The following is a 22616-nucleotide window of genomic DNA, read 5'->3' on the forward strand; positions in this document are numbered from 1 at the left end:
TAAAATAAGAATGCAATAAATTAGCCATATGGATTAACTTTTCCTTTCATGGACACTTGCTCTGTAGCATGGAATGCTGTTTGATATCTTTTTGTAGACAGTAGAACTTTTTTCAGAATTAGCATCAATCTTCTCAAACCCTGCAGCTACTTTATCAGCTAAGTTTATGTCATATTCTGAATCTTTTGTTGTTGTCTCACTAATCTTCACAGCATCTTCACCAGGAATAGATTCCATCTCAAGAATTCACTCTCTTTGCTCATCTATATGAAGCAACTCCTCATCCATTGGAATTTGATCATGAGACTGCGGCAGTTCAATCACATCTTTAATTCTAGCTCTTTTACTATTTCCACCACATTTACAGTTACTTCCTCCACTGAAGTCTTAAACCCCTTATAGTCATCCATGAGAGAATTTCCTCCAAAATCCTGTTATTATTGATATTTTAAACTGTTTCTATGTATCACAATGGTTCTTTTAAAAAAATTCATTAAATTCAGTATAGTTAAAATATACTGTATTATTTTTTTCAGGGAGTAGGATTTTCAGGGGTAGAATTTGGTGATTCATCAATTGCATATAACATCCAGTGCTCATTATATCAAGTGCCTCCTTAATGCCCATCATCCAAGTACCCCATCCTCCAACACAGCTCCTCTCCAGCAACTCTTGGTTTGTTTCTTAGAGTATGGTGTCTTTAATGGTGTGCCTTCCTCTCTGTTTTCATCTTATTTTATTTTTCCCCCTTCCCCTATGTTCATCTGTCTTGTTCCTTAAATTATACATATTAGTGAAATCATATGACATTTGTCTTTCTCTGACTGACTTATTTCATTTACCATAATACCCTAGTTCCAACTACGTCATTGCAAATGGCAAGATTTCATTTTTTGATGGCTGAGCAGTATTCCATTGTCTATATATACACCACATCTTTTATATCCATTCATCTGTCAATGGACATCTGGGCTCTTTCCATGGTTTGGCTATTGTGGGCATAGCTGCTATAAACACTGGGGTGCATGTGCCCCTTCTGAATCACTGTGTTTGTATCCTTTGGATAAATACCTAGTAGTGCAATTGCTGGGTCATAAGGTAGCTCTATTTTTAACTTTTTGAGGAAACTCCATACTGCTTTCCAGAGTGGCTACACCAGTTTGCATTCCCACCAACAGTGTAAGAGAGTCCCCCTTTCTCTCCAGCCTCACCAACATCTATTGTTTCCTGAGTTGTTAATTTCAGCTATTCTGACCTGTGTGAGGTGGTATCTCATTTTGTGGTTTTGATTTGTATTTTACTGATTCCAAGTGATATGGAGCATTCTTCATCTGTGTGTTGGACATTTGGATGTCATCTTTGCAGAAACGTCCACTCATGTCTTCTGCCTATTTCTTGACTGGATTTTTTGGGGTTTTAGATGTTGAGTTTATAGATTTTGAATACTAGACATTTATCTGATAAGATGTTTACAAATAACTTCTTCCATTCCATAGGTTGCCTTTTAGTTTTGTTGACTGTTTCCTTTGCTGTGCAAAAGCTTTTTATCCTGATGACCTCCCCATAGTTCATCTTTGTTTCTGTTTTGTTTGTCTTTGGATACGTGTCTGGCAAGGAGTTGTTGCAGCCAAGGTCAAAGAGGTTGCTCCTGTGTTCTCTTCTAAGATTTTGATGGCTTCCTATCTCATATTTAGGTCTTATATCCGTTTTGAGTTTACTGCTGTGTATGGTGTAAGAAAGTGGTCCAGTTTCGTTCTTCTGCATGTGGCTGTCTGATTTTTCCAACTCCATTTGTTGAAGAAACTGTCTTTTTTCCACTGGATATTCTTTCCTGCTTTGTCGAAGATTTGTTCACCATAATATTTGAGGGTCCATTTCTGGGTTCTCTATTCTGTTCCATTGATCTATGTACCTGTTTTTGTGCCAGTACCATATTGTCTTAATGATTGCAGCTTTGTAATACAGCTTGAAGTTTGGCATTGTAATGCCTCCAACTTTGATTTTCTTTTTCAACATTCTTTTTGCTATTCAGGGTCTTTTCTGGTTCCATACACATTTTAGGATTGTTTGCTCAGCTCTGTGGAATATGCTGGTGGTTTCTGATAGAGATTCCTTTGAATGTGTAGATTGCTTTGGGTAGAAGCAGCATAGACATTTTAACAATATTTGTTCCTCCAGTCCATGAGCATAGCATTTTTTTTATATTTCTTTGTGTCTTCCTCAATTTCTTTCATAAGTGTTCTATAGTTTTCAGAGTACAGATTCTTTACTTCTTTGGTTAGGTTTGGGTGCAATTTTAAATGGGATCAATTCCTTGATTTCTTTCTTCTGTCTCATTGTTAGTGTATAGATGCGACTGACTTCTATGGATTGATTTCATATCCTGGGACTTTATTGAATTCCTGTATCAATTCTAGAAATTTTGGGGTTGAGTCTCTTGGGTTTTCTACATAGACTATCATGTTGTCTGTGAAGAGTAAAGGGTGGGGTTCTTTGCCAATTTGGATGCCTTTTTTTCTTTTTGTTTTCCAATTGCTGAGGCTAGGACTTCCAATACTATGTTGAACAACAGTGGTGAGAATAGGTATCCCTGTCATTCTCCTGACCTTAGGGGAAAAGTTCTCAATTTTTCCCCATTGAGGTTATTTGCTGTGGGTTTTTCATATATGGCTTTTATGATATTGAGGTATGTTCCCTCCCTCCTTACAGGTGGAGTGTTTTTATCAAGAAAAGATACTGTATTTTGTCAAGTGCTTTCTCTGCATCTATTGAGAAAATCATATAGTCCTTGTTCTTTCTTTTATTAATGTGGTATATCACACTGATTGATTTGTGGATGTTGAACAGCCCTTGTAACCCAGGAATAAATCCTACTTGATCATGGTGAATAATCTTTTTAATGTACCATTGGATCCTATTAGCTAGTATTTTGGTGAGAATTTTTGCATTCATGTTCATCAGGGATATGTAATTCTCCCTTTTTAGTGGGGGTCTTTGTCTGGTTCTGGGGTTAAAGTAATTCTGGCCTCATAGAATTAGTTTGGAAGTTTTCCTTCTGTTTCTATTTTTTGAAACAGTTTCAGAAGAATAGGTATTAATTCCTTTTTTTCTTTAATGTTTGGTAAGATTTTGCTGGGAGGCCATCTGGCCCTGAGCTGTTGTTTGTTGGAAGATTTTTGATTATTGCTTCAACTTCTTTGCTTGTTATAGGTCTAGTCAGGTTTTCTACTTCTTCCTATTTCAGTTTTGGTAGCTTGTATGTCTCTAGGAATGCATCCATTTCTTCCAGATTGCCTAATTTGTTGGCATTGCTCATAATATTCTCTTATAATTGTTTGTATTCCTTTGATGTTGGTCGTGATCTCTTTTATTCATGATTTTATTTATTTGTGTCATTTATCTTTTCTTTTTGAGATAAACCTGGGAGTTTATCGATCTTATTCTTTCAAAGAACTAGCTTCTAGTTTTGTTGATCTGTTCTACTGTTTTGTTTTTGTTTTTATTTTATTTCTTTATCATTGATTTCTGCTCTAATCTTTATTGTTTCTCTTCTCCTACTGGATTTAGGCCTTATTTTTTTTTTAAGATTTTATTTATTTATTTGTCAGAGAGAGAGAAAGAGAGAGAGAACAAGCACAAGCAGAGGGAGTGGCACATAGAGAGGAAGAAGTAGACTCCCAGCTGAGCAGGGAGCCCAATGTAGAAATCGATCCTAGGACCCTGGCATCATGACCTGAGCCAAAGGCAGATGCTTAACTACCAAGCCACCCAGACATCCCACAAAATGTATTTATTAAATAATAAGACTTGAGAGTTCAAATGACTCCTTTATCCATGGGTTGTAGAATGGATGTTATGTTAGGCATGAAACAACATAAATCTCACCGTACTTTTTTCCTTCAAAGCTTTTGGATGATCAGGTGCATTGTCAATAAGCAGTCATATTGCCTTTTTCCTCCCTTATCATTCATTTGTTCACTGGAATAGCAATTTTAATTTCCTTTAAGAACTTTTCTTTTGCATTTACTTCTTGACTAATTGGCCCAAGAGGCTTAGCTTTTGACATGCCTTCCTCACCAAGCTTAATCATTTCTAGCTTTTGATTTAACAGAGATTCTTTCTTTCACTTGAACACCTATAGGGTTATTAATTGGCCTAATTTCAATATTGTTGTGTCTCAGGAAATAAGGAGGCCCAAGGAGAGGGAGGGAGATGGGGGAACAGCCAGTTGGTAGAGCAGTCAGAATATACACATTTATCGGTTAAGTTCATTCTCTTATATGGGTACAGTTTGTGTCTTCCCATCAGTTAAAAATACTAACATCAGGGGCACCTGGATGGCTCAGTGGGTTAAAGCCTGTGCTTTTGGCTCAGGTCATGGTCCCAGGGTCCTGGGATCGAGCCCCGCATCAGGCTCTCTGCTCAGGGGGGAGCCTGCTTCCCCCTCTCTCTCTGCCTGCCTCTCTGCCTACTTGTGATCTCTGTCTGTCAAATAAACAAAATCTTAAAAAAAAATACTAACATCAAAGATCACTAATCACAAATGACCATAACAAATATAACAATAATGACAAAATTTGAAATACTGTGAGAATTACTGAAATGTGACACAGACATGAAGTAAGCAAATGCTCTAGTAAAAGTATTGCCAACAGACTTGTTCTATGGGGGGTTGCCACAAACCTCCGATTTATAGAAAATGCAGTAGCTGTGAACGGCAATAAAGTGAAGGGTAGGGGCGCCTGGGTGGCTCAGTGGGTTAAAGCCTCTGCCTTCAGCTTGGGGCATGATCTTGGGGTCCTGAGACCGAGTTCTGCATCGGGCTCTCTGCTCTGCAGGGAACTTGCTTCCCTTCCTCTCTCTCTGCCTGCCTCTCTGCCTACTTGTCATCTCTGTCAGATGAATAAATAAAATCTTAAAAAAAAAAAAGTGAAGGGTAATAGAAAGAGGCATTCATGGAGTAGTAAAACAAGGTATTTTGGTAATTTGAAAAACAAACATTGAGATGTCTTGACATTTGATCCTTTATATAGTTCTGGAACTTTAGTAATTGCCGCTCTCAAATTAATTGGTTTATTCTGGTCAAGCACATATCAGGCTGCTGTATGTGTGTGTGTGTGTGTGTGTGTGTGTGTGTGTGTGATAAGGCAAAGTTGAATTTACTGCTTACCTCAGTAAAAGAGACCAGTACCTTAATGGCTGAGTAATATTCCATTACATACCTACATACCTATCTATATTACAACTTCTTTATTCATTCATCTGTTGGTGGACCCTTAGATTTTTTTCCAATTTTGGCTATTGTAAATAATGTTGCAATGAACATGGGAGTGCTGATATCTTTTTGAGTTACTGTTTTTGTTTCCTTCTGATAAATACCCAGAAGTGGGGCTGCTGAATCATACAAGAGTTCTATTTTTAATTTTTTGAGGAATCTCCATACTGTATTTCCATAGTGACTGAAACAATTTATATTCCCACCAACAGTGCATAAGTGTTCTGATTCCATCCTTGCAAGCTCTTATTGTTTCTTATCTTTTATTATTATTATTAATAATTTTATTTCATTTCTTGTCTTTTTGATGATAACCTTTTTAACAGGAGAGAGTGATATTTCATTGTGGTTTTGATTTGCATTTCACTAAGGATTAGTGATGTTGAGCACCTTTTCTTCTTTTTTATTTTGAGAGAGAGAGAGAGAGAGAGCATGTGAACAGGAGGAGGGGCAGAGAAAGAGAGAGAATTCCAAGCAGACTCCAGACTATGAGATCATGTTCTGAGCCAAAATCAAGAGTTGGATGCTTAACCAACTGAACGACCCAGGTGCTCCGTTGAGCGCATTTTCATGTACCCATTGTCTGTCTATATATGTCTTTGAAAAAAATTTCTACTCAGGTCCTCTGCCCATTTTTAATTGGATTGTTGGGTTTTTGTTTTGTTGTTGTTTTGTTATTGTATGAGTTTTTAAAAATGCATTTTGAATTTGCAAATATTTTTGTTCATTTGATCAGTTGTATTTTTATTTTGTTGGTGATTTTTTGGGCTTCGCAGAAGCTTTTGATCTATGGTATCTTTTGTTACTTTTGTTTTGCTGATAGGGAAAAGAAAATTATATCAGTCTTCTACTGCTTTGTGACAAACTACCCTCCAAAACTTAGTGGCTTAAAACAACAATGATTTAAAAAAAAAACAAAACAATGATTTTTAAAAATTTTTTATAATTCCATAGGTTCTGTTCTATATGATATAGCTGAGATTCTTCCTATTTGGTTTATTCAGCTGGGAGTTCAGAAGAGTATGGGATGTCCAAGGAGACCTTTCATCCTCTAGGGTCTCAATACAGCCTCCAGTGATTCTTTGGTCCAGCTCCATCTTCTTTCCAAGATGGCAGATGACCTCCAAGAAGGAGTGTGTCCAAGAAGAGTGGTGCCAATATACAAGTCCTTATCAAACTTTTGCTTATATCACTCTTGCTAGTGTCTCATTGGCCAAAGAAAGTCCTATGGTTGAGGCCAGAGTCAAGATAGGGAGGGCTCCACAAGGGCATGAATATAGCAAGGCGTGTTTAGTGGAGGCTTCCAAGGTAAGAGTCTATCACAAATATTATCTTGTTTTCTTATATAGAAATGTTGCTTTTTATTTTATTTTTTTTATTCTTTTTTATTTTTTTTAAAAGATTTTATATATTTATTTGACAGAGAGAGATCACAAGTAGACAGAGAGGCAGGCAGAGAGAGAGGGAGGGAAGCAGGCTCCCTGCTGAGCAGAGAGCCCGATGCGGGCCTCCATCCCAGGACCCTGAGATCATGACCTGAGCCGAAGGCAGGGGCTTAACCCACTGAGCCACCCAGGCGCCCGAAATGTTGCTTTTTAAATTACTTTTTTCTTTGACTAGTTATGAGGGCATTTTCCAACTTTTTATTGTGTATTTTTATTTCTTCATTTGACAATTCCTGGCTAGTATCATTTGTGGTTTTCTTAATGATTTGTGAATTACTTTCTGCAAAGTAAAGAAAAAGACTTTTTTTGGGGGGGTTATCTTTGCTACTGAAATTTTTTTCTAGTTTGTTACTTTGTTTTATATTTCAGTTCATTTTTCTAGATACATACTTTTTATATTGTCAATATTATGTTGCTTGTGTGTTTAAAAAGTTTCATCAGACATTTAACAAATATTTACTCTTGTTTTCTTTTTTTTCTCCTTTGGTTTTGATTTTTAAAGGTTCTAATATATACATATTTGAATTTTATTTGGGAATACAGGGTGAAGTGAATACAGATTGACTTTTTTTTTTTTTTCAAAATTCACAAATTGCCATTATTTCTTTTCTCTTGTCCCACTGATTTGTAATTCTTTCTTTATCTTATATTGTCTTGGTCTTTTTTTTTTTTTTAAAGTAAATTCCAGTCCCAGCATGGGGTTTGAATTCACAGACACTCTCCCTCATCCCCAGAACAAGTCACATGCCCTACTGACTGAGTCAGCCAGGCACCTCCCTATCTTAAATCTTATAACAAGGTCTGGTTTTCTGCTCACCATTTCATATTATAATATATTTGAATTATTTTTTTAAAGATTTTATTGATTTGTCAGAGGGAGAGAGAGAGAGAGAGCGCACAGGCAGACAGAATGGCAGGCAGAGGCAGAGGGAGAAGCAGGCTCCCTGCTGAGCAAGGAGCCCGATGTGGGACTCAATCCCAGGACGCTGGGATCATGACCTGAGCCGAAGGCAGCTGCTTAACCAACTGAGCCACCCAGGTGTCCCAATATATTTGAATTATTGATAAGGCTATCTTCCTCACTCCCTATTGCTTTCTATTCTTACCTAATCATAATAATACATGATTTTCACTATCGTATTTTTCAAGTTCTGAAAGAAAAATCCTATTGGAATATTGACTAGAACTATTAAATCTATCGGAAAACAGAGAACATAAGGTTTCAAGTTCACAAAAAAATGTTTTTAAAAAACAGGAGTTTTTTTGAGAGACTTCTAAAAAAAAATCACAAGGCTTTAAAAATATTTTTCCTTTTTATTCCCCAAATGGCACCAGCTGTGCAGTTTTACCACCAGCCAGAATGTTGTTTTCAACTTCCACTGAGGTTTTATTTCTTGCACTCAATCTGTAGGCTCTTCTTCCCATTGTATTTGCCAACATGACATGACAGTGAAGTATATTTTATCATGTATTGAATATATACTGTATTTTTACATGCATTACATATACACTGAGGCAAATTATATTTTAATGGGACATATATATTTTATATATTCTCTGGACAATTTTAATATAAATAAACACAGTGTTTTATCATTTTGTTTTCTTTTTTTCCTTATTCATGAAGTTCTTACTTAAGGCATTCTTTCAGTCTTTGATTTTGGTCAATGATCTTTAAGAAAAAGAAAGAAGAAAAATATTTTTTGCCCCTTTTCTAGTATAAGTAAGATCTCATAAATGCTAATTGGATCATTGCCCACTGAGGAAGGAATAATCTGAACATAGTTGCACTGAAGAAAATCTTAAAACCATGCCTTTAGTTCCAATTCAACACATCAAGGCTCATTTTTGGTTTTCTCCCTTTCCACATAAGCACATTCTCCAACAGTGAGAGAAATCTGGCTTTCATTATTTTCAGTATAATTATTGATGGTTTCAATTAGTTAATTTATTTTCCCATTGGATCAATCTCCCAATCTTATTGTCTCCTTCACCCATCATCTCCATGTAGCCCCTAACACTCCCCATTCTGCATCTTTTGGTGCAAGTGTTCACAGCACTGATGAGCCTCTTCGTGACTTTATCTCCCTGCTTTGCTCTCTGTCTGCATGGGCACTGGCAGCTGATGGACCTCTGCGCAATGTCCCCTTCACCTCATCATCACCCTGTAGGGAGAAAGGAAGGGAAAAGACAAAGCAGGACTGAGAAGGGAAAAGAATGGGAAGGGAAGTGAATAGGAAGGGAAGAAAATAGGAAAGGAAAGAAAAGGAAGAGAAAGGCATGAAGAAAGCTTAAGGTCTTTGTTTCATTTTTAAGAAAACAATAGAGTAATTAGTTCTATGAAAAACGAAATCCTGATGACTCAAAGTTCTGGTGGTAAGTGAATCTCCAATATTTGTGGTATAGGATTTTGTGTCCTTCACAGCTTTATTTTATTGTTTGAGTGCTGCATTTGGTCAAGGGACACATTTTTAGCTCTTCTTAGCTAGCAGTTTCTGCTTGAGTTCTAATTTACTGAGGCTTTATTGTTAAGATCGGCCAGGGGAACAGTAGGCTGGGCTGGGTTGGTAAAGTGTTTCTTTTCTAATCTGCTTTGGAATAAACTGACCTACACTCAAGTATCTGTATTCCCTGAAGCATTTTCCTTCTCTTCCCGTCTCCCTCCTTTCTTCCTTTTTCCCTTCCTTCCTTTCTCCCTTCATTTTTTTCAGGCAGAATGACATTATTTGACACAAATTTCTAATACATCAAAATAAGTCAAAGAGTCTATTATTGTCAAGAAGATGATCAAAACGTGTGACTATTCCGAAGTATTAGAATCAATATAATTTGACCTACTATAAAAGAGGGAATAAAAATTTGAGGCTTGTTTTTCTTTTTTTCAATGAATTTCTGTTGAAAAGGAGGGTTTTTGTTGTTGTTGCTTATTTGTTTGTTCTAAAGCTTGAACTGCACTTTCATAGTAGTTAATTCTTAATTTCATAGTAGTTAATTCATAGTCAAGTAATTCTTCTTTGGGGTCAACTAAATTCATGTTGCCTAAATTTCCATATAAACACTATGATGGGGCTCAGTCAGTTAAGTGTCTGCCTTCAGCTCTTATCATAAGGTCCTGGGATGGAGCAAGGCATTGGGCTCCCTGCTCAGTGGGGGGCCTTCTTCTCTCTCTTTCACTTCTCATGTGCTATCTCTCTCTCTCTCAAATAAATAAATAAAATCTTTTAAAAAAATGCCACAACTGTGATAATACCCAGTTTGCTTTTTTTTGTAATGGCATTTTGAAAAATCATCAGGTGGGGCGTGGATGATGAACTCAGTTAAGTCCTGTAAGATTTTAGGTGCTGGGAAAATATCAGCTATTATTCTACAATACATTTATTATTCTGGGTGATTTTCATGCTGATCTGTGTTTCCATTTAATGTCATTTTATTTCAGCTTGAAGAATTTCCTTTAACACTTTTTTTTTGTTTTTAAGATCTTATTTATTTGACAGAGAGAGATCAGAAGTAGGCAGAGCAGCACCAGGCGGGGGGGGGGGGGAAGCAAGCTCCCCGCTGAGCAGAGAGCCCGAAGCGGGGCTTGATCCCAGGACCCTGAGATCCTGACCTGAGCCGAAGGCAGAAGCTTAACCCACTGAACCACCCAGGTGCCCCAACACTTCTTAAGTATAAGTTTTCTGGTGGCAAACCCAGGTTTTATTTGTAAATATGTTTATGCAGCTACCTTTTTTTTTTAATACCATTAAAAAATTCAAGTATGATGAACATACAGCATTTTATTAGTTTCAGGTATATAGTATAATGACTCAACAATTCTATACATTACTCAATGCTCATGATGGTAAGTGTACTCTTCCACCATCATTTTTGAATAATATTTTCTTTTCTTTTTTTTAAAAGGTTTCATTTTTAAGTAATCTCTACAACTAACACGGGGCTCAAACTTACAACTCCAAGATTAAGAGCTGCATGCTCTACCGACTAATCCACCCAGGTGCCCCTTGAAAGACATTTTCTATGTCTACTGAACACAGAATTGTAGATTCAATTCTAATTTTATTTCTCTTTTAGCAATTTAAAGATGTCTTTTTATTTTCTTCCTGCTTGCAATGTTTCTTATGAGAACTCAGTGATAATTGTTATCATTTTTCCCCTACATGCAATGTATTTTTTTTCCTTCTGGCTGCTTTTAAGATTGCTTTTCATTCCTGGTTTTCAATAATTTGACTGTATTTTGCTGTGGTTCTCTCTCTCTTTTTTATTATTGAGATTTTTTCCAGTTTTATTGGAATGTAGTTGACATATAACATTGTGTAAGTTTAAGATATAATGTAATGGTTTGGTATACATACATATTGTGAAATATTATCACAATAAGGTTTGTTAACACTTCCATCACTTCACACAACTACTTTTTTTGTGTGTGATGAGAACATTTAAGACCCATTCTCTTTGCAACTCTCAAATATATAATATTGTAAACTATAGTCATGCTGAATATTATACTAATTTACTTGCCAAATGAAATTGATATTTTTAAGGTTCATTTTTAAATGTAATTAAGGTTAAGGCAGTTACAGAGTAGCCCTTGCTCCATTGTGTAACAACCCTCCCTGTAAGATGTGGTCTTTCTCTGACTTCAATCGAATGCCTAGGCTGTTCAGTGAAGTTTCTCCACCCTGGCAGCTGGAATTCTATCATCTCTTGGACTATGCAAACCTCCAGAATATCCATTCAGTTCTCAGCTCTCTGGTCTTTGCCAGGCCTAGCATTTTCTCATCTTTTATTGGTACTTGCCCGAAATCTCAAGGAGTCTTTGATGCATATTTCTAGGGTCCATTCTCTACGTAACTCCTTCTTCTCTAGCACCTACTCTACCAGTTACAGCCTCATCAGATTTGGACTCTGATCTGTTTCCTCAGAGGCAGGGCAACCTCTGTATTGTACTTGGCCTCCACCTTTCTATGCTGTAGTCTGAAATGTGCTTCCAAGGAAAAGTTCAGTCAAATATGCGGTTCATTCACCTTGAATGTTTCCCTTTTCTCAGGGATCACTATTTTGTGCTCTAGTTGTTGAACATCTGATTTCCATACATCTTGTCCAGTTGAATAGTTGTTTTCTTTGTTTCTTTTAAATGCTGTGAGGACCAGTCTGGAACCAGTTACAATGTCATGAACAGAAGAGGAAGTTGCTTTTATGTTTTTATTTCCAAGAATTAAAAAAATATTGAATGCTCTCTTCTTTCTGCATATCTTGTTATCCCAAGTTCCTTTTATTTCTTTTTCTCATTACTGTCTTCATATTAAAGACTTTTCCTTAAATATTTGGTTATCCTTGGCTGTCACTCATGTGAAATGGTAAGGCAGTGAAAGACTATCTGAGGTTCAGGGTGTGTTTGGAGAGCTAGTCAACAGGTGAACTTCATTGTAGGATCATATGGCAGGGCCTGATTTCAGGATTTTTAATTAATTTCTCTTGGACTTAGAAGAAATCCTCTATTCTTCTGGGAACAAGGATCAAAGATCTCATTATTGATCAAGTTAACTTTCACTTGATTTTCTTATTTCAGTATCTTTTCCCTAGTTTAAAGTCTCTATGTTTCAATTTTCCAGAGAGCAAATCTTTAGTCCTATTCCAGGACTGGGGAGAGGATAGTAGCTTGGGTATTGAGAGACGTGTACGGGGTGGGGGGGGTTGTTTAACTTTAGTATTTCAATCTTTCAAGGTCAATCTGTACCAGCTTCGACTTTCAGACGTAATTGATGCTTCAATTTTCTGAGCATTGCTAGGATCCCGCAGTCTCTTTCCATAGTTCCCTCATGTTGGGTTAGGTTTTTAGTATTCTCAGGTTTGTGAAGTCAATTATCACTCAACCATCTGTTTTCCAGCCTCCAAAATGTTGTTGCTCTGATTTTTTTTTACACATCCTCTCTCTCCTTATGGTTAAAAAAATCTGCTTACTGTCATTTTAGTGGAATTTCAGGAGGGGAAGACTGTAAATTCTATATTTTCAATATGCTGAATTTAATTGGATACCCGTGTTCAAGATTTTAAGTCTACAAATGTCACACAATTAGGACCAACTCAGTCCTTAATGTATCTGCATTATGGTAGAGTCTTTTTTATTTTTTTAAACTTTACCATATAGCAATGACTTTCTGACTTTTCATCAAATGTAGTATTGATTTCTTAAATGTAAGTTGATATTTTAAAAATAAGGAAAATATTTTTGATACTAAAAAAGACAAAGAGGGCTTATAGATCCCCTCAAAGTCTATCCACAGAACTCAAGATTCTGAGTAAGCATTAATTATTTTATACATACAAACATATTCTTTGATATCACAGAGCAATCACTTCAAGATAAAAAACATTTTAATAGAGGAAATATGGATTTCTGAATTCCTTGCTTTATCTGTTGTTAATTTTAAGACCGCTTTTACAAAGCGTAGGTCACTGGCAAGGTCAGTCTTGATAATGATATATAATAGTAATTATGATAAGATTAATACCTTACATATATTTTTTTGACAATTTAAAAATAATTTTATGCAGGGGCGCATTGGTGGTTCTGTGGGTTAAGCCTCTGCTTTCGGCTCAGGTCATGATCTCAGGGTCTTGGGATCAAGCCCCACATCAGGCTCTCTGCTCAGCAGGGAGCCTGCTTCCTCTTTTCTCTCTGCCTGCCACTCTGCCTACTTGTGATCCCTCTGTCAAATAAATCAATAAAATCTTAAAAAATTTTATGCAAATAATCTCATTGATATGCATTCATATAGAATTATATCATGTCTTTAAGAATGGTACTGATTTCTGATCATGCTTTATCTTTGGATGTATGAAAATTGGTTAAAAAAGAATACATAAAATAATAAGGATTATTAGGAAATTGTAAGGAAAATGTTAAGGATAATGCTTATCTTTCAAGTCAATAAAAATCCTCCTTCCTTCTTCCCACACTCACCATCTTTCCTCCCACAACTATTTACTAGTAAAGAAGTATTTCATTTAGGACTGAATTAGGTGCTGTAAGAGATTAAAAGCAAGAAGTTGAATATTGCACTGTAAATTAAAACTTAAATAAAAAGTAAAATAAAATTCTTTTTTCAACTGTGTATAATTTTAAAAAGCACCAAATTTGCATTTCAAAAAAAGCAAAAAGTTGAAAATATAGTCCAGTGTTAATACAAGATTAATAACGTTTGTATTTATGGTTTGTCATTATCTAACCAGTGTTGATGCTTCAGATTAGCTGAATTTTTAAAAAAAAGGATAGGTTACTTTGCTATGCTGAGCCATTCACACAGAGATAGCCTGGGAAAACTATACTGGAAACTAAGTTAGAGAATTAATACAGGAGTCAGTGTGTTAGAGAGATAGTGGGTGGGGGGAATCACAAAATGGAAGCCATAGTGTCTTTGTGAACTAATCTTGGAAGTGATATTTCATTACTTTGTGTTCTTATTGGAGGTCAGTCACTAGGTCCAGCCCATGCTAAAGGAGACGGTATAATGCAGGGTATGACTACTAGAAGGTCTCTGTGGGCCACCTTATAGGTTTGTCTGCCATGACTGGCTAATAATTCATGGGACCCAATGAAAATAAAAATGCAGAGCTTTTTCTTCCAAAAATATTGGTATTTTCAATATGATGTCAGCACTGCATTAAATCAAGTATGGAGTCCTTCTAAGTATGGGTTCCTGTCGGACTTTGCAGGTCACACGTCAGGAAGCTGGCCCTGCTGCCTACCAGAGGGCTCTTCATTTTCTATCCTGGTCACTCACTCAGTCAGGCAAAGCTGTAAATTACCTGGGGTTAGAAAATCTTTACTGGCTCATACAGAGATAAAAAAGTCTCTTTTAAAAACGAAAATACTTCGAATGATGAAGTGAAAAATGAAGAAAACAAGGATTCTACACATATTTTAATCAGTTCTGTGAAATATAAAGAAAGAAGAATATCAGTGTGAAGTTAAATGAGTCTTGAATTGCATCTTGAGAGAAAAGGGGGAAAAGAGTTGAGACACAGAAAGTGTAAATATTAGTTGGCACTGGTAAGGCTTGAAATGATTTATCAGTTGGATTTGCCTTGAAATGATATATTCAAAATATGTAATTTAAGGAAAGTTTTGAAGAAGAATTATTTATGAAGATGTGGTCAGGGTACAAGAATGCTACCAAGAATGGAGCAGTCACCTTATTGAGTATAATGAGATGGCTGCCATCCCTGTGAAGTCATATGTGATGGGTTTGGGAGTAGGGAATGAAGGAGCTAGCACTGCCTCACCCATCAGGCTCTTGTTGGAGGACCTCATAACAGGAGCTGTGACCTAGGGTGGACAAAGACAGCCCTTCCAGGAAGGACTTGTAAAGGATAGAAACCAGGGAAATAATGCTCGAACCTCACTGTGCTTTTCCCCTTGCATCTTCAGCTGAACCCAAGGAAGGATGGAGAATAGATCAGAAAGGACAACCAAAGGTGTCTGGCACAGAAACATTCCAAGATGGGGCAGTAGTGGGAAAGCTTAATAGACAGGAGAGAAATGTATCATCTGTCTTTTCCTTTTGTAAGGACAGACTTCGATCTGGGTAGAGGGGAGTTGCCTAGCAGTTTCTTTTTTGGCCAAAATACATTTATAGTCAAAACCACCTTTCAGTGAATATGGATTCTATTTTGAGGGTATTTAAAAATTATTTTTAAAACATTTAATTATATATTTTAGTGGTTATTTTGTACTCTATGGTTATAAATTTCAAATGAAAATAGTATTTTGTCTGCTTTTATTTCCAGTTCCTGAGAGCCTGCCTTAGAGGCAATTACTCTTATGTTTCCCATGTATCCTTCCCAAGATATATACCTAATAAATATGTTGACAAGCCATTTTTCACTTCTTAAGATATTAGGCATACTTTTCTGTACCTGAGTGTTTTCACTTAATATGTCTTAAAAGTTACTTTATATCAGTATATAGAGCTCTGTTATTTCTTTCTTTCCTGCATTCCTTCCTTGTTTGTTCCTTCCTTCTATTCATTCAGTGATTTATCCACTTATCAATTATATGCAAGGTATTCTGCATATCTCCCACTTTACCAGATGCATAACATCACGTTATGGGGTGCACCATAATCTACTAATTAGTCTCAATTGGTGGGCATGGGCATTTAAGTTATTTTAAACCTCTTAATAGCATTAGTAAAACTGCTGTGATTAATATTAGATAGCCATGATTTTGCAAATAAATGGATATATTTGGAGGATAAATTACAACAATGCAATTGTCAGGCCAGTGGGTAGATATATTTATCATTGTGATAGATATTAAGTGGCCTTTCATAGAAGTTATGCCAATCTATACTGGAAAACAAAGTGTATCAATTATTTTATCTTTAGCAATTTGTAGATGAAAAATTAAGTCAGAGTTTTTTTTTGCTATAATCTTATCATGAAGGAAGTAGACCCATTTGTATTTATGAATATTTCTTGATACAATTTGCCTATTTTTCTATAGGGCTGTTAGGCTTCTTACTGATTTATAAAAGGGATACAGACATATTAGCCATTTTTCAGTGATATAAACTGCAAATATTTTTCCCCCAATGTATTTTCGTTTATAGAGGCTTTAATTGCAATACTTTGGATTTTTTTTTTTTAAGTGGTTGAATTTATAAATCTGTTATCTGTCAGTTTCTGGGTTTGTGTCATATTTAGGAAGACTTTCTGAAATACTGATCTCATCTTTGCATTCCCTAGTAAACCACAATTAATTGCGGGGTATTCTTTCTTTTATGTGCTGCAGAGTTCTCTGTGCTAATCGCATGTTCAGCATTTTTGAGGAGATACTTCCCCTCTTCCTTCCTTCCTGTCCTCTCCTCTCCCTCTTCCTGACCTCCCCCTCCCTCCCTCCTTCCTTCCTTCCTCCTTTTCAGTTCCAGTGGCCCCCAGGGGCAGACTCCTTCTGACAAATCTTGTTTACTGCTACTCATCACTTAGCACTTGCTTTTCTGCTTTTTGGAACAAAAGGAGTGATCTTGGTGCTAGTCAGTGCACGCTGTCTTCTGTTTTTTGACAGGATTTCAGCCTTTTACATCAATGTGTCTATGATGGTTGATTTTATGTGTCCACTTTACTGGACCATGAGATGCGAGATATTTGGTCAAACATTATTCTGGATGTTTCTATGAAGATGTTTTTGGGTGATACGAACATTTAAATGGTAGACTCGGACAAAAGTGGATTTTTCTCCTAACATATGTGGGTCTCATCCAATCAGTGGAAGGCCTTAATTGAACAAAAAGACTGAACGACCCCACCCACCTAAGAGGTTTTCCAGCCTGTCTTTGGACTCAAACTAAAGCATCTTCTTGGGTCTGGAGCCAGAGGATGTTTGGACAGGAAGTACACCACCTGTCCTGTTTCTTGGGTCCTTAGACTCAGGCTGAAACTAAATCATCAGCTCTTTGGGCCTCCAACGTGTTGATTAACCCAGCAGATTTGAAGACTTGCTGATAAGGGATAGTTGGAAGAAAGGCAGGCAGGGACAGGAGGCCCCGCCTAAGAGGAAACAACCCTTAAAAGGATTTTTCACCACCCTGGAAAAGTCCTCCACCCTTTCCCGTGTGATAGATGACAAAAACCTGACTGGGTGACAGACTGAGGGAGGGTTAATCAGATTAAAACAGCCTGCCAACAAGCCTATAAAAACCCCTAGATTTAGAAACTCAGGTGGCAGCCCTCTTGGTCCCCTCCCTCTTCCGGAGCTTTGTACTATCACTTAATAAACCTTTCTTTGCTGCCCAACACTCTGTCTGGACTTCATTCTTTGAAACAGTGTGACGAAGAACTGTGGGCATGGAGGAAGAAGATAATTGTAGGAGCTAATTCTTTAATATATCTCTTAATATATATGTATTATGTATTTATTATATGTGTGCTCTGTATATGTAATATCCAAATGATTCTATTTCTGTGGAGAACTCTGCCTCATACAGTGTCCTTAACCTATGAGAAGTGTACATTGCTGGTTATTTCTGAGATTTGTAGCAACAGACACCTTCTTTTTGATTTCGTCTTCTGTGGTGTTGGCCTCTTTTCACTATATTGTGGATTTTAATATCAGTTGCCTCTAGTCTCAAAGATGTACTATACATTTCTTTTCTTGTTATGTTGGTGGTTTTATTTATATATTTATTTATTTACTTATTTTAATCTTAAAAAAATATTTTATTTATTTATTTATTCATCAGAGAGAGTGAGAGAGCACCAGCAGAGGGAGAGCAGGCAGAGAGAGAAGCAGGCTCCCCATTGAAAGGGAGTCTAAGATCCAAGCTGAAGGGCGATGCTTAACTGCCTGGAGCCACCCAGGTGCCCCTATCATGGTGGTTTTTAAAGTGATTTATGGAGGATGAGGGAATTACCTACTTTATTCTTTAAACCAGAAGTTTAGATCCAGTTAAACTGAAGGTGTTACTGTTCTGCTCATCCCTTTCTAGGTTTGTTGACAAGTGTTTTATTATAGAGGAAGATAATTTGGAGCTCTTGGTGATGTGAAATGTTGGAGCTCAGGAGTGAATAGAATTCACTCGAGAATTCTCGAGACAGCTTCAGTACCAATAGGGTGGTTTTAAATCAAAGCATGGGTATAGGACCTGTGGGCAGAAAGAGCTGCACTGGGATTGTGAGGAGTGACTGATTATATATACTTCCAAGTTGGGAGGGGGTTAAGGAGAGCATAAGTCTAAGGAATTTGAAAGCAAGGTTTCTAGGGCTGTAAGGGGCTAACTGTGGTTAGGAGAAGGTCATTTACTATTCTTTAGAAACTCTAAGTCATGGGACCCTTCAGGTATATATCAGTGGGCCACATGTTTGGATAATGATTGCTAACATATAGCTTTGGGGTATTTTGGGTAGAGATAAGGGAAGTTTCCAAAGGAATTTTTACAGGATCCTGGAGGTTGGGCTAATGTCAAGCTAAGGTTGTCTTCCTCTAGCAAAGTATTTATATATTTTTGTTTATTTATTTGTTTGTTTATGGAGAGAGAGAGAGAGATCGCATGCTTGTGAGCAAGGTGTAGGGACAGATGGAGAGGTAGAGAGAGAATCCCAAGCAGGATCCATGTCCAGCTCGGAGCCTGATACATGTTCATGACATCATGAACATGAGCCAAAAATCAAGAGTCAGACGCTTAACTGACTGAGCCACCCAGGCACCCTGTCTCTGATAAAGTATTAACATTGAGTCAGTTGAGTTTCTGGAGGAAGGTTACCCTGCCTATCACAAGTACTTGTCAGAAGGCTGTAAGTTATAAGGAAGTTTAATTTTTTTCTGTATTTCTTTTACCTTTATTCTCCACATCATTGGGACAACTTGGAAAGAAAGAACTGAGAAATAAGATAGAAATGAAAGAGAATGACTTTAGGCTGGGCATGATAAAAATAAAACAACTGGGGGTGCCTGGGTGGCTCAGTGGGTTAAAGCTTCTGCCTTTGGCTCAGGTCATGATCTCGGGGTCCTAGGATTGAGCCCCGAATCGAGCCCCGCATCAAGCCCTGCATCAGGCTCTCTGCTCAGCAGGGAGCCTGCTCCCCCCCTTACCCTCCGCTGCCTGCCTCTCTGTCTACTTGTGAACTCTGTCTGTCAAATAAGTAAATAAAATTAAAAAAAAAAAGAATAAAACAACTGGTGAAAAGTTACCAGTATAACCTTAAAAGGACTTTTATGAAGAGTAATGTCTATTATTTGCTATTTGAATTTCTGTTAACATGGTAGTTCCCTGTTATCTGCAGTTTTGCTTTCTCTGGTCAGCTCTGGTCTGGAAGTAGGTGATCTCGCTTTTGACAAAGTCAGGTCAGTAGTAGCCTGAGGCTATATCACAATGCACCACAATATACCTCACTTTGTCTCATCATGTAAGTATTTTATCATCTCACATCATGGCAAGGAGCACAATGAGTTCAGTACGATAAGGTATTTTGAGGGGTACCTGGCTGGTTCAGTCAGCATTTGAATCTTGATCTCAGGGTCATGAGTTTGAGCCCCACATTGGATGTAAAGATTATAAATAAAACTTAAAAAATATATTTTGAGAGTGGGGGGAGACCACATTCACAAATATTTATTACATAAACAAATATTTATTACAGTATAATTGTTCTATTTTATTATTAGTTGTTATTTTTTTAAGCTTTTATTTATTTATTTGAGAGAGAGAGACACACACAGCAAGAGAAGGAAAACAAGCAGGGGGGGAGCATGAGAGGGAGAAGCAGGCTTCCCGCCAAGCAGGGAGCCTGATGCGGGGCTTGATCCCAAGACCCTGGAATCATGACCTGAGCTGAAGCAGACACTTAATGACTAAGCTGCCCAGGTGCCCCTATTAGTTGTTATTAATCTGTCACTGTGTATAATTTATAAATTAAGCTTCACTATAGGTACATAAGTATAGGAAAAAACATTGTATGTATGTGTAGTATGTACATAGTGTGGATCAGATTCAGTACCATCTGTGGTTTCAGGCATCCATTGGCGGTCTTGAAACGCATCCTCCATGGATAACAGGGGGATTACCATACTAAGAAAATCATTCCTGAGACACATGTCTCTCAATCCTCTGTAATTTTACTGGAATCAGGAAAAGTTTGCTAAATAAATGTTCTCTCTCTCTCTCTTTGGGGGTGGCGGGTGGTGGTATGTGCTTTGAATTGAGTAAAAGCCTGAGTTTCATACCTGAGTGTTCTTGGTGCAAAGCAGGATCAGTGAAGAAACAAACATCAAAACAGAGATGACAATGAACAAAACGCCCCCTAATAGATATGTAGAAGAATTGAGGAAGGTTAGGGACTCACAAAGAATGTGGAACAGAAATTCTAGCTGATCATACCTAGATGTGAAGGGTTTGAGGGACCTGGGTAGATATCTTGAAGGTGTCTTTTATTCTGAATTGAGAATATGCATTTCTTTTACCATTTATACAAACCTAGGATAGATGCTTTTGGGGGATATGAACATAAAACATGGCCCTATATTTGAGGAACTCATAAAAGTAACCCAAGCTTAGAATAGAACAATGGTTTGATATGTTCTGCTTCTTCTCCTCTTTAGCTAGCAAACTGTTCACAGAACTGTGACCTTAACTGTTTTTCCCTATTTAGGCATGACATAGGGGAGTGTGTGTGCGTGCGTGTGTGTGTGTGTGTGTAGGCACCATATTTGGCTAGAGTCTTGTGTCTCTAAAAGTTTTTGGACAGCATAAGAGCATCTTAAAAATGGTGTCCTTGGTGTAGCTGAACAAGGCTATTCTATAGTCAACTTCTCTTTTTCCTACTACCTTCCATCTTTCAATGAAGAGAATGTTCACAAGTTATTAAGGAAAAGGCAAAGGTAAAACCTTGTGCATTTACTATGATCTCTGTAAAAATTATATTTGAGCAGAAAAATAAAGGAATTATCTGTTGGTGGTGGTACTTTAGATGATTTCTTTCTTAAAACTTTCTGTGTGTCCTAAATTTAAAGATTACTTTCCAAAATTTGATTTATATTTCTTCTTAAATTTAATGGCCATGGGGTGCACATGCATAAGCTGTGGAGAACTGATTGCTAGAAATATAGCACTCTTCCTTACTTGACCTCTACTCTACACCAGATGAATTTTTTTTGTCAGTTTTACCTTACTATTGTCATGCTTGTGAAACATAAACTTCACACTTTGCCTATATGGTAATTTAATCAACCAGGAAAATGTTTAAGTAAATATTTGCAAAAATTTATTTACTTTTATGTTTTACCTCTTTTAGTTATTTTTTTAAAAGATTTTTTAAGTTTTGGGGTGCCTGGGTGGCTCAGTGTGTGAAAGCCTCTGCCTTTGGCTCAGACATGATCCCAGAGTTCTGGGATCAAGCCCTGCATTGGGCTCTCTGCACAGCAGGGAGCCTGCTTCCTCCTCTCTCTCTCTCTGCCTGCCTCTCTGCCTACTTGTGATCTCTGTCTGTCAGATAAATAAATAAAATCTTAAAAAAAAAGATTTTTAAATTTTATTTGACAGACAAAGATCACAAATACGCAGAGAAATAGGCAGAGAGAGAGGGGTGGAAGCAGGCTCCCCACTGAGCAGAGAGCCTGAAGCAGGCTTGATCTCAGGACCCTGAGATCCCAGAACACTCAGAGGTTTAACCCTCTGAGCCACCCAGGCACCCCTTCTTTTAGTTTTTTATCATGAAAATTTTCCCAGCTTTAGTCAGATGAAGTTGACATATAACATTGTGTAAGTTTAAGGTGTACAACGCAACGATTTGATATGTATATATTATGAAATAATTACAATGTTTATAAAATTTTAAATTCGAATGAGCTTTTTTTTTGGGTCTGTAGGTTTACATACATACTTTCCTCACAATCAAAGAATTAAGATTGATAGGCTTTTACATCCTACAAAAATACAGCCACCCCATTAGTGAAAACCAAAATTTGACCAATAGTATATAATTATATTATGTAATGGTGGTACCCAAATATTTAAACAGAATTATTCAATAACATATTGGATGGGAAGTTAAGTCCGAGTTTATCTGATGTCTAAGCTAAGATTATTTCGGTGGAAAGTAACAAACTTGCTAGGGCAAGATTTAGCAAGGAGTACAAATATATTTTAAAGATATTGTTTAAAATTCAAGGGCAGGGTGTAGTTCTGACCATTTTCCAATCATGAACGAAGAGCTGAGACTCTAGGCAGCTTGTTCCTCAAAAGAAAATTCTATTTTTATGGAGACACATGGATTTTCTCATCTCTGCCTCTCTTTTTGTTTTTTCTTTCTAAGTAGACTTCCTATTTCTCTGTACATATGACCACCTTACCACACATTTTACATCCTTCACTCAAGCAGACATCTCAGACTAATGAATA

The 22616-nt window shown here is 37.0% G+C and overlaps 1 protein-coding gene across 2 annotated transcripts in view; it reads left to right on the forward strand.

Annotated features, from left to right (window-relative positions):
* FILIP1 (filamin A interacting protein 1) overlaps nucleotides 1-22616 on the forward strand; it is a 267880-nt gene that overhangs the window by 16203 nt on the left and 229061 nt on the right. The window lies entirely within an intron of this gene.

Source organism: Mustela putorius, unplaced genomic scaffold (assembly GCF_011764305.1).
Source record: "Mustela putorius furo isolate JIRA1106 unplaced genomic scaffold, ASM1176430v1.1 tig00003863_pilon_pilon_pilon, whole genome shotgun sequence".
Taxonomy (NCBI): Eukaryota; Metazoa; Chordata; class Mammalia; order Carnivora; family Mustelidae; genus Mustela; species Mustela putorius.